Raw genomic sequence first — 17,425 nt, 5'->3', positions numbered from 1 at the left:
GTTACGTGATGAGGTCAATGCCTTGCGTGAGGAGATCGGTACTCTACGCGATAACGATTGTGCATGGCGTGTGGAGGTGTCAACTTTACGTGGTGAGGTTGCCGCTCTACGTGAGATGATAGTATCGTTGCAGAATGAGGTTCATACTCTACGCAACGAGGTAAGTTTAAGATTTTCCATATTTAACTTAATGATAAATTTACTCGTAATTTCACTTAGATTAGCCATTTCACTTAGATTGCTTAGTAAATTTATTCGGTTGCTGCCAATTCTGCTAAACTGTGTATTCTTTAACACTGTGAAATAGTCTTTGTCTTTGTTTTGTCTTTTGGTTGAAAGTAAATTTGTTCGGTTGCTGCCAATTCTGCTAAACTGTGTATTCTTTACACTGTGAAATAGTATTTGTCTTTGTTTTGTCTTTTGGTTGAAAGTAAATTTGTTCGGTTGCTGCCAATTCTGCTAAACTATGTATTCTTTAACACTGTGAAATAGTATTTGTCTTTGTTTTGTCTTTTGGTTGAAAGTAAATTTGTTCGGTTGCTGCCAATTCTGCTAAACTAATACCCTGAAGTCAGTATTTGTCTTTGTTTTGTCTATTGGTTGAAGTAATGCAATCCATTCAAGTTTCAATTTGCAGAAGAAGAAATAGTTTACTTTCGCAACACGAAACTTAAAATCGCAACGAGAGAATCGCAACGCGAAATGAAAATCGTAACGACAGAATCGCAACGCGAAAACAAAATCGCAACGACAAAATCGCAACGCGAAACCAAAATCGCATTGCGATTTTCATTTCGCGTTACGATTTTGTTTTCGCGTTGCGATTTTCATTTCGCGTTGCGATTCTCTCGTTGCGATTTTAAGTTTCGTGTTGCGAAAGTAAACTATTTCTTCTTCTGCAAATTGAAACTTGAATGGATTGCATTACTTCAACCAATAGACAAAACAAAGACAAATACTAACTTCAGGGTATTAGTTTGAAACATATTTTTCTTTGTTATCTGATTCATTTTGTGAACTATGATAGAAATGACTTGGTGAATACAATGCAAGTTTGAAACATATTTGTCTTTGTTTTCACTGTTTAAATATCATGTCTGTTTATTTACTGATTTTTGTATTTAATTATTTAGCGGCCCGATAGAGTGGATGCTTTACGTCGGGTTATGCTTGCACGACGGAGTTCACGCATCAGACAGCGTGCACGTGCTATTAAGTCTCCGTACACCCCAATAGTGCGAAGTCTCCGTGCACGTGCTATTAAGTCTCCGTACACCCCAATTGTGGTCCTCTCGTATGCTTGGCGTTAGAGCGTTTGACGACGGGAAGCATCAAGTATCTACCTCCCACCGATAGAGATAGAGCTGCAGTAGGCTTGTGGTTTCGGCATTATATGGCTAAATCGATATATACGAGACGCTGCCTACCTGCATCCGCGTTATAAAAATGCCCATAAACAATTGGTAAGTTTATAGACTTTTGGTTTGAAAATGTTTGGTTAAGTACCTAGAATAGAATAATTTGCTGTTTGTAGGTTTTAGATGTGTATAAAGTGTTGTTTTAGCAAATGTTTGGTTTCTGCAGGTTAATCTCAGAAGTGAACTGCGTGAAAATGATGTATGGCTGCAAAAGTTGATTCAATAGTTTAATTGATTGTTTTTTGATTGTTTAATTGATTTGTAAAAGTTGATTCAATAGTAGATGATTGGAAATAAGAATTATTGCTTATTTTTTGATTGTTTAATTGATTTGTAAAGATGATTGTAAAAGTTGATTTGTGTAATTGATGCGAACATAATTCTTATTTGTGCTTGTTTAATTGATTGAAATGTAATGGTTGATTTTGTTGATTTCAATCTGCATTATGTTGAAATGAAAATCGCAATGCGAAATGAAAATCGCAACGAGAGAATCGCAATGCGAAATGAAATCGCAATGCGGAAATGAAATCGCAACGAGAGAATCGCAATGCGATTTTCATTTCGCATTGCGATTTCATTTCCGCATTGCGATTCTCTCGTTGTGATTTTCATTTCGCATTGCGATTTTCATTTCGCATTGCGATTCTCTCGTTGCGATTTTCATTTCGCATTGCGATTTTCATTTCCGCATTGCGATTCTCTCGTTGCGATTTTCATTTCGCATTGCGATTTTCATTTCCGCATTGCGATTTTCTTGTTGGGATTTTCATTTCGCATTGCGATTCTCTCGTTGCGATTGTAATTTCCGTGTTGCGATAGTCAAATGCATGCCTAATAAGTGATAACAACTGAATAACAGAGTTGGTTTAGTCAAATGGTTGGCCTGAGTCATTAATTCAACTGAAAATGTTAAAGTTCACACATAAAATCCACATAATATAACGTTTGCATTTAAAAATCACCTAAGTTAACAGTCCCAAAAGGTGAAGCCAATTGTGATTGGGATTTTAAAGATGATTGCCTTTTGCTTGACACCATATGACTTTGGATTTTGATGAGGATCCATATTTTGGTAGAGGAAAAGATGATTTTGATGGCACTGGTGATCCACATGTCAACCTTGTATGACCACTTTCCTTGCACCGACTACATATCGATCTCTTCTTCTTCACCCTTAGACGGTATACGATCGTGACTTTTTGGTCGGCCAGGTAGCCTTCTGTCCATGGCTGGTGGCAAACTGTTTGTAAGTCATCTGGTATGTCCCACTCAGAAGGATGTGGAATAGGGTAGACAATCTCGGCATAAGTCTGTCGATAAACTTCTGTAGTGTAGCAATCCATAGCGTATGCGCTTGAATCATCTTGGTTTAGATGAAGAGCAACTTTTATAACATGGCCACACGGATAACCAGATGTTTGCCATTTCATACAACTACACGTCTTTGCATTTAGATCGACTAGCCCATTTAAGTTATTATCCAGTACTTGAAACAAAGTGTTTGAACATGGTTCAACTCTCCATGACGTTGACTTCACACACGTTTCGTTATCTTTTTTTTCAGTCCATGGTATAACACGATGTTCCAATGTTCCTGTAAATTTAAATAAACAATACTTAGTAAAATATATAAATATGATAAGTTACGAATTCAAAGAATAATACCTGCATGGTTTCTTTTCTTGTAGTACCACTGTTGAATAGAGGCTCGAAAAAACTCCATTAACATAGTAATGGGTAATTTCCGGGAATGACGACTTGAGCGTTGATTGATTCTGCACTATTAGACGTCATGAAACCATATCTTGCTCCAAGTTGATGTACTCTTGACCATCTTTCAAACCCGACATCATCTAGTGTTTGAGCACACTGAGGCAAAACACGTCTTAAACAATTTATATGCTTATTGAAATCCACTTCCCGATAAGCTTTTACAGCCTTCCAGTATGTCCATTTGTGCTTTTTTATCCAGCAGACCTTGATTTTAGATTTCTATACAAATGAACACCACAAAGTCCATGAAAAACATCTGGGAAACACCTTCTAACAGCGTTGTCAATTGAGTTTGCCCTATCGGATATGATTGTCAGATTGCTAATAGGACCTATGCAATCCCTAAGATGCCCCATAAACCATGTCCATGAATCAGAGGTTTCAGATTTGCCAACCCCGTAAGCTATTGGCAATATCCCATTGTTAGCATCCATGGCTACTGCTAATAAGTTTACTCCAAGGTATCGACCTTTCAAATGTGCTCCGTCAACTATAATAACTGGGCGCATGCAAGTAATAAACGAACGAATCTAGAAAATAATATACACAAGAAATATAATCATTTAAATGTGAAATGCATGTAACTAACAAAAATGAGTCAACAAAATTATATTTATTTACTAACCGTAGCACCAATGGCGATAAACAGCAACTCAAAGTGTCCATCTCTATCTGTTTTGATATGAGTTACCGACCCAGGATTTTTCAGCTTTAAATTGTGACAATAAGCCGGCAGTTGGGCAAACGATGCTTCTGGCGTTACCGACCAGGATTTTTCAGCTTTAAATTGTGACATAAGCCGGCAGTGGGCAAACGATGCTTCTGGCGACCCCCTCAACAATTCCAAGGCATAACATTTGGCTCTCCAAGCTTGAGAATATGATATACTAATCTTGAATTGAGCATTCATGTCAGTCATAATTTCATGTCCCCGATATACCCTGCCATTCAAAAACATTAACTCAGCCAGAAAACCACCCAACACCTTTTTGTTTTACCTGTCTATGGTGAGGAAAACTTGGGTTCTTGAACATGTATGTTTATCAATAAAAGTCCTAACTTGAAACACTTCGCAATCTTTATTCTCTTTGCAATCATACGCCACGTACAGTTTTTGTCAATCATACACCTTGTTTCGAAACGATCTTTGCTTGATTTGTTAACTTTTAGTTGATAGCCATCTTCCACACATTTCGTATCTTCTTCCGGTATCTGAAGTAATTCTGGCATATTCCAGTTATACGCTGTGGCATTTTCTTTTCTTCGGGGACTTTTTCTTCTTCTTTTTCTTCTTCAGGATTATATGAATTACAGAATGGATGTTCAACATGTTCATCACAGTCGTAACTTCCTCCTCATTATCATCAACAATACATTCTTCGACAACGGCTGTTTCATCATCAAAATTCGGGTATTGACCAATATCAAAATCATTACACGCAGGGTCTGTTTCTTCTTCTGAAACATCATCAAAATCCGTGTTGACCAATATCAAGTCCGGATATGACCAAGACCAAATTTTGAATACTGACTAGTACTCACAATTTTTTCTGTTGGCTCATAATCGTCTAACTGGTCAATACGAAAACCGAATTTGGTGCTGAAAGTTGATTGGGATTTGGATTAGAGAAAGGTTGTGGGTTTTGAAAAAACTTAGTTGATTACTACCCGCTACTGACCTAACATACTACTTCTAGGTTCAACAACATACAATGTACATCATCGTGAAACACTAAGTAGCAATGAATCGTTCAACATCTTCATTGTCGGTTAACAAATAAACTTTACCATTTCTCTGATAAGATAGCCTAAATCCACTTAGGGGCTCTAAATTATAGCCTAAATCCACTTAGGGGCTCTAAATTCAATTTATTTGAAACACGTAGCATTAGAGTTTCATAAGTTAACTTTTGTAAAGACAATTTTAGTTAAAGATTCATGGGTAAAGGCATATATTGAAAACACCATGACATTATCCCTGACCCTCCAAAACACAAATCTATCCAAACATGATCAACATTAGATGATTTCATGGTTGTAAATTAATTTACTAAACAGACGAGCTGCGAAACTAAAACCTGTTGCCGGATTGGGAAGGATGTCGTTGGATATAGGAACGGATGTCGCCGGAGAGAGTGATAGATGGAGATGGAATGAGTTGCGATTTAGGGATTTAGTTTATGATTTGCTGCTGTTGCGTAGTTATATACCCAAAATTTCAGTGTTGTGATTTACAGATTCTCGTTGCGATTTACGGATTATCGTTGCGATTTACAGATTCTCGTTGCGATTTACTGATTATCGTTGCGATTTACGGATACGCGTTGCGATATACGGATACGCATTGCGATTTACGGATACGCGTTGCGATTTACGGATACACGTTGCGATTTACGGATACGCGTTGCGATTATGTGTTCGCGTTGCGATTATGTTCACGTTGCGATTTTCATATCGCGTTGCGATTCTGTAAAATCGCAATGCGAATTTGTACTATCGCATTGCGATTGTCAAGAATCGCGTTGCGATTTTGGAAACTGGTTTGCGATTCTGGGGATCGCGTTGCGATTTTTATTTCGCGTTGCGATTTTGTTGGTCATTTTGGCAAATCCAAAAAAAGTTGGTTAAAATCGTATATTATAAGGCATTTTTGGTCACTGAGGCGATTTTCTCTTATTATTATTATAGACATTTTTCTTTTTAATACTTTTATTTTATATATTTCTCAAAATTAATTAATTAAAATTCATTAGTTTACCATCTAATATTGTTGATGAATGGAATGATCAACAATCATGGAGGATGATCTGAGATAAAAGAAAGTGACTCCGGTGATGGTTCTGATAACCTTAGAGATATAGATGGTCTTATGATGAAAGATTCGACTTACCTCTTCCTTTTTATGGAGCATGTATTTATATTGCCAAGGATATTAATCAGTTAGGAGTTATCATGTCTTTGATCCCGACAGGTTAAGGATTCCGACTAAGAGACCACGAATAACGACATAAGGTGGTAAATGATATAACAAGGGTGTGTTTGTAGAAATAATAAATGATCGACGCGTGACTGCTTGCAAGATACTCTATGTAAGTCTAAAAATTCGTATGATCTTACATTGCGTCCCTTAAAGTTTGTACTAGTGATATATTCGCAATTATGGAACATCACAGAAATTCACTGGTATAGAAATCGCATGAGTAAATAATAACAAATATATAAATAATTTTCGTACACGTTTAATAAATTTAATAAAATCCAATAACCTTTAATATATGACACGTGGTTATGTCACATTCCGGATCTAACTACTTAAGAGTCAAATATAATTCAAGTTAATTTTATAAATTATGAAATTATATAAATCAATTTCTCGTAATATATATAAATAACTAGACAAGGGGAAACCATTAAAAGTTCCCCTAAAAATAGGTAAGTAAAACCGAAAACCCCATAATGCAAGACAAGAGACAGAGACAAAGGAAATAATAATACCACGAAACTATGCTTATATACTTTGAACACTATCTTGCCTCCCATTCCAACCCTTCAATTTTCCACTACTTTTGCTTTTAGATATTTTAACGACACTGTTATCAGGGCCGGACACACGTTATATCGGTGATTTTCCCGGTATATCATCGGTGATCGGTATTATTATCGATCTAACACCGGTCAGATTATATTTTTTGATCTAACACCCTTAGCAGGAAAGCGCGTCCTCTGAACCGCACTATATGTTGATTTGGCGTCACGTGGAGGAAAGCGCGCCCCCTGAACCGCGCTATATGCCACGTGGGGTATAGCGCCCTCTGATACGCGTTATACGCCACGTAGGGGTATAGCGCGAATCAGGGGCCGTGCTATAAGCCGTACCAAAATTATATTTAACGCGGTCCCTGATCCGCGCTATATCTTTTATAATGCTTATACATACACTCATCCGGCTCATCTCCTCGCATCTCTCTCTCTTATAAATTAATACAACAATTCCGTCAACGAGTAATAATTCTCGTAATTCTCAAATTTGATTTACAAGCTCGTGTGATTTTTCGTTATAGGTGATTTTATAAAATTATATTATTTAAATTATTTACGTTGATGTGTAAAAAATTTATTGTGTTATATTTTCGTTCATATATAATTTATTTAATCAGGTTTGTTTAGGTTATTTTTTTGCAGATATAATATTGTCGCACTTTTAAACTCAAAGAATGACGCAACTTTCAGCTATTGTTTATTATGATGGTGAAATTCGAGAAGATGAAACCGACGTTGTTTTCGTATCAAATGAGCGTGTTAAAATATCATTCAAGAGAAACATAACTCTTGAGGAGCTAATAACGAAGATTTCGAGGAAGATTCATGTTGGAAGTAACAGAAGAATGTCGTCGTTGCAGTACAGATTTCCAACATCATTTGCCATTAACTTATACAGCGTTCGAACTTTCGAACAATGATGATGTTCAAATGATGGTTGAAGCTCAAAGTAATTATTCAGACGCCGCTATTGAGATGTATGCACATTTTGTTCAAGTGCGTGCTGTTCGGGGTCAATATTTAAGCTCACACTATGGGCTGGCTGAACAAGTTGATCAAGTTGGCAGCCCCACTACAATAATGTGCAATGATTTTAATGCCATAATGGGGAGACATTCATCCGCAACTCCTTACGATATGTGCCGAGGTAGGTCCATGAACAATACGTATAGCAACACCGCGTCCAGTTTAAGGGGAAGGCATTCATCTGCAAATCCATTTGACCTTAATATGGAGATGACATCGACACAACCATCTGTGCAGTTTCCATTTGACACGATGGCTTCAAGCTCTAGGGGGAGGCATTCGACTGCGAGCTTTTTCGATCTCAATGTCGATATGCCTTCCAGTTCAAGGCATATGATGGTGGATATCGATATGGACACATGACGACCAACTTGGCTGAGGCAATCAATTCAACCTTAAAGGGTGCACGTCACTTACCTGTAGCGGCTTTGGTAAAAACTACATATTTTCGTTTGGGGGAGCTTTTTGCGAAGCTCGGGGGACAAGCTCAAACCTGGATGCAAGGCGGTCATGTCTATCACCCTAAATTAGTTGCAGATCTACATAAAAAAAATTGTTGTATCAAATGGAATGTCTGTAACAAGCTTCTCTAGAAGGCATGAAATGTTTCGTGTCACAGAGTTGCCCCGACCTCTTCAAGGGATTGAAGTTGTGTCGCTAAGAGTAAATCTATGGGACAAAGCGTGCGACTGCGGGTTTTCTAAAGCTCTGAAGTATCCATGCTCTCATGTGATAGCAGTTTGCTCGCATACACGTTAAGACTATAACCATTTTGTGGATCACATATACCTACTATCTGAAGTTTTTAAGGTATACGAATTTGAGTTTCCCCCCATAGGTAATGATAAAGACCCTGATGAGGTTCAAGATTGGCTTCCGATTGTACCAAATCTGAGTTTATTGAGGGAGCGTGGTCGTCCAAAATCCAATCGAATTCATTGCGATATGGATATTCGAGAAAGATCTAGACAAGACAGAAGATGTGGCCATTGTAGAAACCCAGGACACACTAGAAAAACATGTCCACTTATGTTGTCATCAAGTAACAGTTGATGAGGAAATGATGTATTTGTTTATCAAATAATAATTCTTGTATTTTAATTTGCATTTACTTCAAGTTAATGTCATTCGATAATCGCTCATGAAGATTAAAAAAATGAACACAATTAAATTTTATCAAACTAATAACATTTGATATTTAAATACAACAAACTTACAATAAGAATAAAATGGTAAATGATAACCAAATTACAATAACTGATTAAATGGTAATAAACAAAATTAACTAAAATATATTAAAAAAATCCAACAAATTAACAAAATAAGTAAGTAATGAGAATAATAAAAATTTTCAATTAAACAAAAATCTATCGATGCCTACGTCGCGAATGTGTTCCGCATGGCGGTGGTTGTCGATCTCGAGGAGGATTTCTTCGTATCACTGGTTCTGACTCCTCGCTGTCATCATCATCGTCATCGTCGTCGTCACCATCGTCATCGTCGTCATCGTCGTCATCCTGAGCAGGTACATCAGGTTGATGAGGAGCTGATGACGATGAATCACCTCCATAGAATAAGGACCCTGGAGGTGTATGATGACTATCCCACGGCATACGAAACTGGAAAACCCAGACATCGCTGAGTGTGAAAACTATACAGGAGGTGTCTGTGTTGCGGCCATGGGTGATGAGGATGAACCCGCTAAATATCTAGCATATAAACCCCAAGTCAGATCTGCAAACATAGACCCATAATAGCCTCCAGGAGGAGTCATCTGTGACGGTGGCGGTGGCGGGGTCATAAAACCAGGTGAAGGCGGCGGCGGCGGCATCTGGTAATGGAAAGGCGATGGCGGCATCATATATGCCTGCGATGGCTGCTGGGAAGGTCCTGCTGGTGCAGCTGAGGATGAACCGGAAGCACCTGCTCTCCGTTCACGAGTCGGGGGACGATGGTGCTGTGTCGGTGAACGTCTCTGTCGACGTTGTGGAAAGGTCTGCCCTCGTACATCCTCGGGAAGTAGAAACGGTTTCTCGTTACTGTTGAACCACTCATAATAATCCTCAGCATACATTAAGAGGTCATAAAAAATGGGCTCTCTACGGGGAAGGCGCCGATGTCGATCCTCCCACAACACGACCCACCCATGATGCCTCACCAGCCAATCTGTATCTGTCTTGCGTCTATCTAAGCTATGCAACCGTCCATATTGCGAGGTGCTTCCGGAATTGGTTGAAAACAACCAAACTGCCGGAGCACGCGATCAGTGGAGTGCCACTCAACGGTCGCATAACAGATCAGAGGGACCATCGCCATCCAAACATCTTATGGACCCCTCAACTCAGGTAGGATCACCGCCCTCACATCATCAGTAGAATATGGCACTCATTCAACTAAAACAATAATATATTTTTATCAAAATAATAATCTAATTATATAACTATAATCTAAAATCGATTTTTAAACATTAAAATTCATACATGTGTGCCAGCCTTCTGATCGATTAACACCCTAATTTTTTCTTAATCATCAGGTAGCTCCTGATGATTTTTCCTATCAGTAGACCACCTATTCAAGGAAAAACAATTGTTATACGCTGTATAAAATTATTAATATACAAAATCAGGTTTATAATTACCTCAGAAGTAGTGGAAATACGAATGGGTTATTCACAACGGGACATAAAAAGGGCAATCGATACCATGCCCAAGACTGCAGCAGCAGGAGCCATCCGCCGATAGCATTACGCCTATAGTCAGTGGCTCCACACATCTCCCTATACAGCAAAGCCAAAACTGCCGAGCCCCGACTGAATGATCCGGCGAGATGAAAGTCGCTAAGATGTCGCAACCACATGCAGTGAACTAGGTTGCGCGATTTGTCTGACATCAACAACCCTCCTATCAACTGCAGTATGCATGCCCGTGCATACATCTTAACCTCATCCTCAGAGGCGTCTGCGCTCAACTCCTGAAAATTGGCATCTAACCAATTTAACGGTATCCTACCTCTGATAAAATTTTCCGAGACACGTCCTAGACTATCCCGACACAAAGTAGTCCAAGAACCAGAAGCTATCCCTATATCACATCTCCATCCACCGGAAGCCCCAGGTGCATAGAAATATCCTCAAGCGTGATCGTGCACTCTCCGCACGGAAGATGGAATGCGTGGGTCTCCGGCCTCCACCGCTCTACTAAGGCAGAAATTAGGTCTGACTCTATCTTACAGTGACCCTGATATCTACCTATGTAACCGAATCCAGCCTCTACTAAATACGGCAAGACACAGCTGGGTATCACTAACTTAAGATTCCTAATAAAAGGTCTAATACACGATCCTTCTCCTAAAAATAAATAATTATAAAAATTAATTCTTAATCTAATAATCATGCATTAAATGAATCAACTAATTATTACTAATAATTTAAATTAAATTAAAACGTTAAAATGTTACCGTATCAGTAAAGTGTCGAGATATTTAATTCTTAATCTAATAATCATGCATTAAATCAATCAACTAAATATTACTAATAATTTAAATTAAATTAAAACGTTAAAATGTTACCGTATCAGCAAAGTGTAGAGATATATGATTTCCATCCGAGCGAAGTAGACTGCCTTCCATTATATATCTGCACAATAATTATATTAATAAAATATTAAATAAAGTAAAAACATAATAATAAAAATATTATAAAATATACCTTAAAAAGAGAGTATTTGAGAGAAATTTAGAGAATTTGAGAGAATTTGGTGTGATAAAAGTGATTGAGGATAGGGTATTTATAGGGAGATGGGGACATGAAGGGTTGGGTATTTAGGGGTATAGCGCGCGCCCTGCACCGCGCTATACCCCACGTGTCAGATATCCAGGTATAGCGCGGATCAGGGGGTGCGCTATACCCACGTGGCGTCAGATCACCGTATATCGCGAGGCAGGGGGCACGCTATATCCACGTGGAGCCAAATCAGCATATAGCGCGGTTCAGGGGGCGCGCTTTCTTGCTAAGGGTGTTAGATCGAGAAATATAGTCTGACCGGTGTTAGATCGGTAATAATACCGATCACCGGTGATATACCGGGAAAATCGCCCGTTATATCCCTCCGCCCCCACAACCACCAAAGAAAACTTCTATGGTTTAATTATTTTTAAGTCACTGATAATTTTAAAACTATTACAATTAAGTATTTATTCCTCCTAAAACTTTTTGGTATAATTATTTTTTAGGATAATATTAGTTTTAAAATTAATAGAATTAAATCTTGACCCCAATTTTTTTTATTTAATTGCTTTTTAAGACCTTTGAATTTTAATTCAATTAATTTTCTATCCTAGTACCTAAACTTTTTTATTTGACTTTGATATCTAAATTATATTTTTTCTCCGTATTTTATTTTAAAATTATTGACGTCTAATAAGAATATAGCACATATCACATTCTTATTGACAACTTTTTATTTTAAAAAAAAGGCTTATATTTATGTGATAAATTGTGTTAATAAAATAACTCATAAAAATGTGTTATGTATAAACCATTATTTAAAAAATGGTATAACAAACCCAAAATCATTATTGGGCTTCAATCATGTAAAGCTTAAGAAACCCTAAACCCATTACTAAAACGAGTCTTTTATATATATGTAGCTTAATATATAAAAAAAGTATAAATTATATATATTTATTTAGGTGTTTAAACTATTTTTTTGGTCAGTATATGTATTTAATGTTATAAATATTATCACTTTAAATGTCCGGACTGTAACAACAGTAAAAAAAATTCGTTAAATGACGTGTGTCATATTTTTATAATTTTAAAGATTTTATATTAATAAAAACTTAAAAACAAATTATTATATTTAAAAAATAATTTTTAAAAACAAATTCCCCCAAACAAATTCCCTTCCCTCCCCTGGTGCTGCCGAAACCAAATGAACCTACGTGCGACTGAAAGTCCCTTGAAACCAAACGAGGTGCTGCTGAAACTATCACCGGTAAGTAGTGTTGAAGCCAATCGGATCAAGATCATGATGAAAAACAACTGACTCACTGCTGCTAAGTCACTGAGCTTATCCACCAAGAAGATTCGTGGAAATTTTATGGATTACGTTGGGGAAAATCTACCAAAACTAGAGAATCAGGCGTGGGTATAGGGATTAGAATACAAAAATTTAAAATTTTGATTTTTTTTTAAGATTTTCAAAAATTTTGAGTTTATTTTTTAAAAATTATATTTTTAAGTTTTTTATTTTAAATAAATTTTTTTCTAAATTACCATAATTGAAATGTGCCACTTAACGAAATTTTTTAAAAACCGTTACGATCGAGAATGAGATTGAGAATGAGAGGAAAAACAATATATCTCTATTCTGCAGTGAAGATATATATATATATATAAATAGAGAGAGAATAATAAGATGATTATCCAGAATTTTCTTAATTAATTGACCTGTTAGGAAGATACAATTGTTCGAACCTAAACTTCTTAAAAAGTAATATTCTTTTTCGTTACTGAAAATACTTGGTAAGTTTGCAACGAGTGTAAATAGTCATTGAATAACTATCCAAGTTGTGGGAACATGATAAATAAATGTTTGTCAAATGATTAAACAAAGAGTTAGGTTATGATGGAGGAAGCACCAAGCATCACAGGCCATAGAATTTGCAATATTTCACTATATTTTTCTTTGTTCGGATGTATTCAATAATTCAAACACGTGAATTTTGCAGGTATTTAACATCCAATCGGCTGATGGAGCAAGGTGTCCTACTTTTCAATTATTGTACTGTAATTGTTTCGAAACGCCTTTTGATTGGTTGAGAGTTGTTATTAGTGGTTCCCCTCTCTTCTTTTTCATCTCGTTGCAATGGCTTACGATAAAGAGCTGGCTACCGCCGTTAAAGCTGCTTCTCTCGCTGCTAGTCTCTGTCGGGTAATTTTTCATTATAGTTTTGCTTTACTTATGGGTATAGAATTCACGGAATTGTATCTCGTTTTTCAGTTGAATTTTTGGGGTTTTCTTAAGAATTACCATACTTTATATCAAAAGATATATATATACGGTGATGCTTGTGCAAGTTTTGATATGTAAAGCTGCCTATATATGGAACCTGAATTTGGATATTTCTTCTTCTTCTTTTTATGTTCAGAAAGTGCAAAAAGGTTTGCTTCAATCAGATGTCCGATCCAAAAATGGTAGGCATCGAAGTCCCGTAACTGTTGCTGATTATGGTACGTTTCTTGCGCATCCTCTTCTCACATTCCTTTTTATATTGTTTAAAAAATAAGGGTAAATTACTCTACCTATTTCGTTTGGTTACTCAATTAAATTTTTTTAAAACCATAAGAAAAGTTACGTTTTATTCTTAACTTTTTATAAAAATTACTATTTTTATTATAAATGAAAATATTTAACTTACGATAATACAAGAAACTAGCCGATTAAGATTATATAAGAACCATACTAGGAAAATGTTAAAAAATTTAATCAAATAAATTTGAATATATCTGATTGCATTGACAAATTAATGAACTACAAAAGAGGATCAAACTATTGAAAGACTACTGATAAATCATAAATCATAGTCAATCAACGTGAAAAAACTATCAACGAATTCAAATAGTGTATCCAAATCCAATCCGATGGTCCAAAGCAGAGAAGATCATCATAATAACAAATAAGCTTCATCTTGATCAGTCGTGGCGATATCAAATTCAACAATGAGAAAAAAGGATAAATGAAAATTACAGCCAAATGACTAAAAACATGCATAAAAACAGAAGAAAACATGTCATAAAGATATAATTATTAAAAAAATAAAAATATGATATAATAAAGTAAAAGAAAAATAATGAATACCAGCGACCGGAGACCAGCACCAAGACTGATGTCGTCGTCGATCACAAAGATAAAGAAAAAAAAGATTAACAACGATTAAGAAAAAAGAGAAAAACTAGGGTTTTAACATAAATATCTGACAATTATATATTATTGACCTCAGCATGTTTTAACCCTTATGTTTTAACCTTGATTATAAATTTTAAAACTTTCGTCAGGCTCACAAGCACTAGTCAGTTTTGTGCTGCAGCAGGAATTTCCTGGTGAATTCTCATTAGTGGCCGAAGAGGTAAAATTCTATGCTCTTTTGAAAAATGGTTGCAGTTAGGGATGGTAATGGAACAAGACGAAGTTAGAGATTGCCTCGTTCATTTTCATCTAGAGGTGTTTAGGAGCCTTCATAAGCCATGCTCTTTTTTCACCTTAAACCATAGAATTTTTTTTTTTCCTTCTAAATGATGTTTGATTATGTTTAGGATTCGAACGATCTTAGGAAAGACGGTGCAGGGGAAATGGTGGAGCGAATTACGGAACTTGTGAATGAATCTCTAACCAGAGATGGATCATACAATGTTACCTTATCTCCAGACGATGTTCTTAGAATCATTGACAGTGGCAAATCTGAAGGTGGTTCCCAAGGTCGACACTGGGTTTTGGATCCTGTAGATGGTACTAAAGGGTGAGTCAGCTTCATAACTTAGTATCTGACATTTATGTTTCTTCGACTTATATTCATCTTTAAATCGAACATAATTCGTATTAGACATATTTGTTGATGAACTAGTATATTTTTTCTGGTATTTGACATTAGATTTGTAAGAGGAGATCAATATGCAGTGGCGTTGGCTTTGCTAGACAGAGGAAAGGTCGTCTTAGGTGTGCTGGCTTGTCCAAATCTTCCATTAACTTCCACCGGTGTTGACGATCCATGTCGTCGGAGTAATGAAGCTGGTTGCCTTTTCTTTGCTGAAGTTGGTGGAGGAACTTACATGCAGCCACTTGACGGTTCTTCAACGGTCAAGGTCATAAACGATTTATCATAATCTGGGATTTAAATTGCAGATCCAGATAGTTAAACCCGCTATTGATCCGATATATTTATATGGTATTCAGGTGCAAGTAAGTGGTGTTGAAAATCCTGAAGAAGCATCATTTTTCGAGTCGTATGAAGCGGCACATTCCATGCATGATCTATCCAGTTTAATTGCCCAGGTACTCTCTCCATGTTTCACTCTTCAGATATGCATATTCGGTTTTGTATTTGGCCATGGTAGTGAAAAGATTGAGATCAAAACAGAAACTTGGGGTGAAAGCAGCACCAGTTAGAATGGATAGCCAAGTAAAGTATGGGGCACTTTCCAGGGGAGATGGAGCCCATATATCTACGTTTTCCTCGAAATGGATATCGAGAGAAAATATGGGATCATGCAGCTGGGTCCATTGTTGTAACTGGTATGAAAATGTTAATATTTGACCTGCAGCCAATCCTTGTTTACTGCTTTATGATGACATCCATTTGCCATTAATCGTTTGCAGAAGCTGGGGGAGTGGTCACGGATGCTGCGGGGAACCCATTGGATTTCTCGAGGGGAAAGTATCTCGATCTCGATACTGGAATCATCGTTTCGAATCACAAGTTGATGCCATTAGTGTTGAATGCAGTTAGAGCATCCCTGGACGAGAAATCCAAGCTTCATCCTTAGAGTTGCTCTCTTAAACTGCTTCAGACTAACTGTTTTGTTGCTTCCCTCATTATCCGTTGTTAAAGTTGAGTGATCCTTAGTCACCATTGGTTCATTGATATCCCTACTTGTAATCCTTATTCACCATTGCTTCATATTTGTTAGAGAATAGTAAAAGTTGGGCCATTAGAATCAGTTAGAGTCTGTTTGGGTTGTTACATTTGAGCTATGGAATATCTTTTGACCCATTGTAATTTTATTTGAGATAATGTACTTTAAATTCAGTTTCTTTCAATACAACAAAAATCAAAACTCTAAAGCTTCTAGCCCCTCTTTTCACTTTCATCTTCTTTTGATCACATAATCAGTCATCGTTATTGCATCATACTGGAATTCTCACATTATATTAGAGCTATGATGGCTCTTTGTTGGTGATCTTGATGTTAGCTGGTAGACTTTCTCTCTCACTAACTCTTGTTTTCTTCGTCATTCTCCATTACTAAGTTCTTTTTCTTTATCATTTTGATTTTGACGGTTGTGAATCCTTTACATGTATAATATTTTTCTATTTTTTTAAATAATTTGAAGTGATTACAATATAATATTTGTTTAAAAAAAATTAGTCTATGACAATATATCCAATTCATGTAGACACAATTACTTTAATTCGAGTCCTATAGGGGGGCAACATTCTGTTTTACTACGAAAGTGACTCAATTAATTTCTATATATTTTTTTCTTACCATTTTGATTTAGGGTTCTCATATGGTTCTGTCATGGTTCTGTCGTCGTCAATATGTATGTTGTGTTCCTCATTGTTTTAGATCTGACTCAGAAGTGTGTTTTTCCATATGCACGTCTACCATCGATGGAGGAAATACTTCAATTTTCTCTTTTGCAATCTGTTTTTCTGCTCTTCGTTTCCAGATTTAAAAATCTCCAAAAATTTCTTCGTCTCTGATTCAATTATTATCAATGTGTACTTCGGTCACCTAATATTCCAATTCACGAAATCTCTTCGTTTCCTTCCAAGAAAACCTCTTGGTTTCCTTATGGGCTCTCTCCTTGTTTTTCTTTTACATGAAATCTCTCTCTTTTTTATTCGAATGTTGCTTGCTTTTTTTTTTGGTGTGTGATGATAATG

At 36.5% G+C, this 17,425-nt stretch overlaps 1 pseudogene; it reads left to right on the top strand.

Annotated features, from left to right (window-relative positions):
* The first annotated feature begins 13,584 nt into the window (after nucleotides 1-13,584).
* Nucleotides 13,585-16,483, top strand: LOC120139529 (annotated as a pseudogene).
* The last annotated feature ends 942 nt before the right edge of the window (nucleotides 16,484-17,425 follow it).

Source organism: Hibiscus syriacus, unplaced genomic scaffold (assembly GCF_006381635.1).
Source record: "Hibiscus syriacus cultivar Baekdansim isolate YM2019G1 unplaced genomic scaffold, ASM638163v2 tig00110761_pilon, whole genome shotgun sequence".
NCBI lineage: Eukaryota > Viridiplantae > Streptophyta > Magnoliopsida > Malvales > Malvaceae > Hibiscus > Hibiscus syriacus.
Note: the sequence above shows the minus strand (reverse complement) of the source record. Positions and strands in the feature narration are given on the sequence as shown.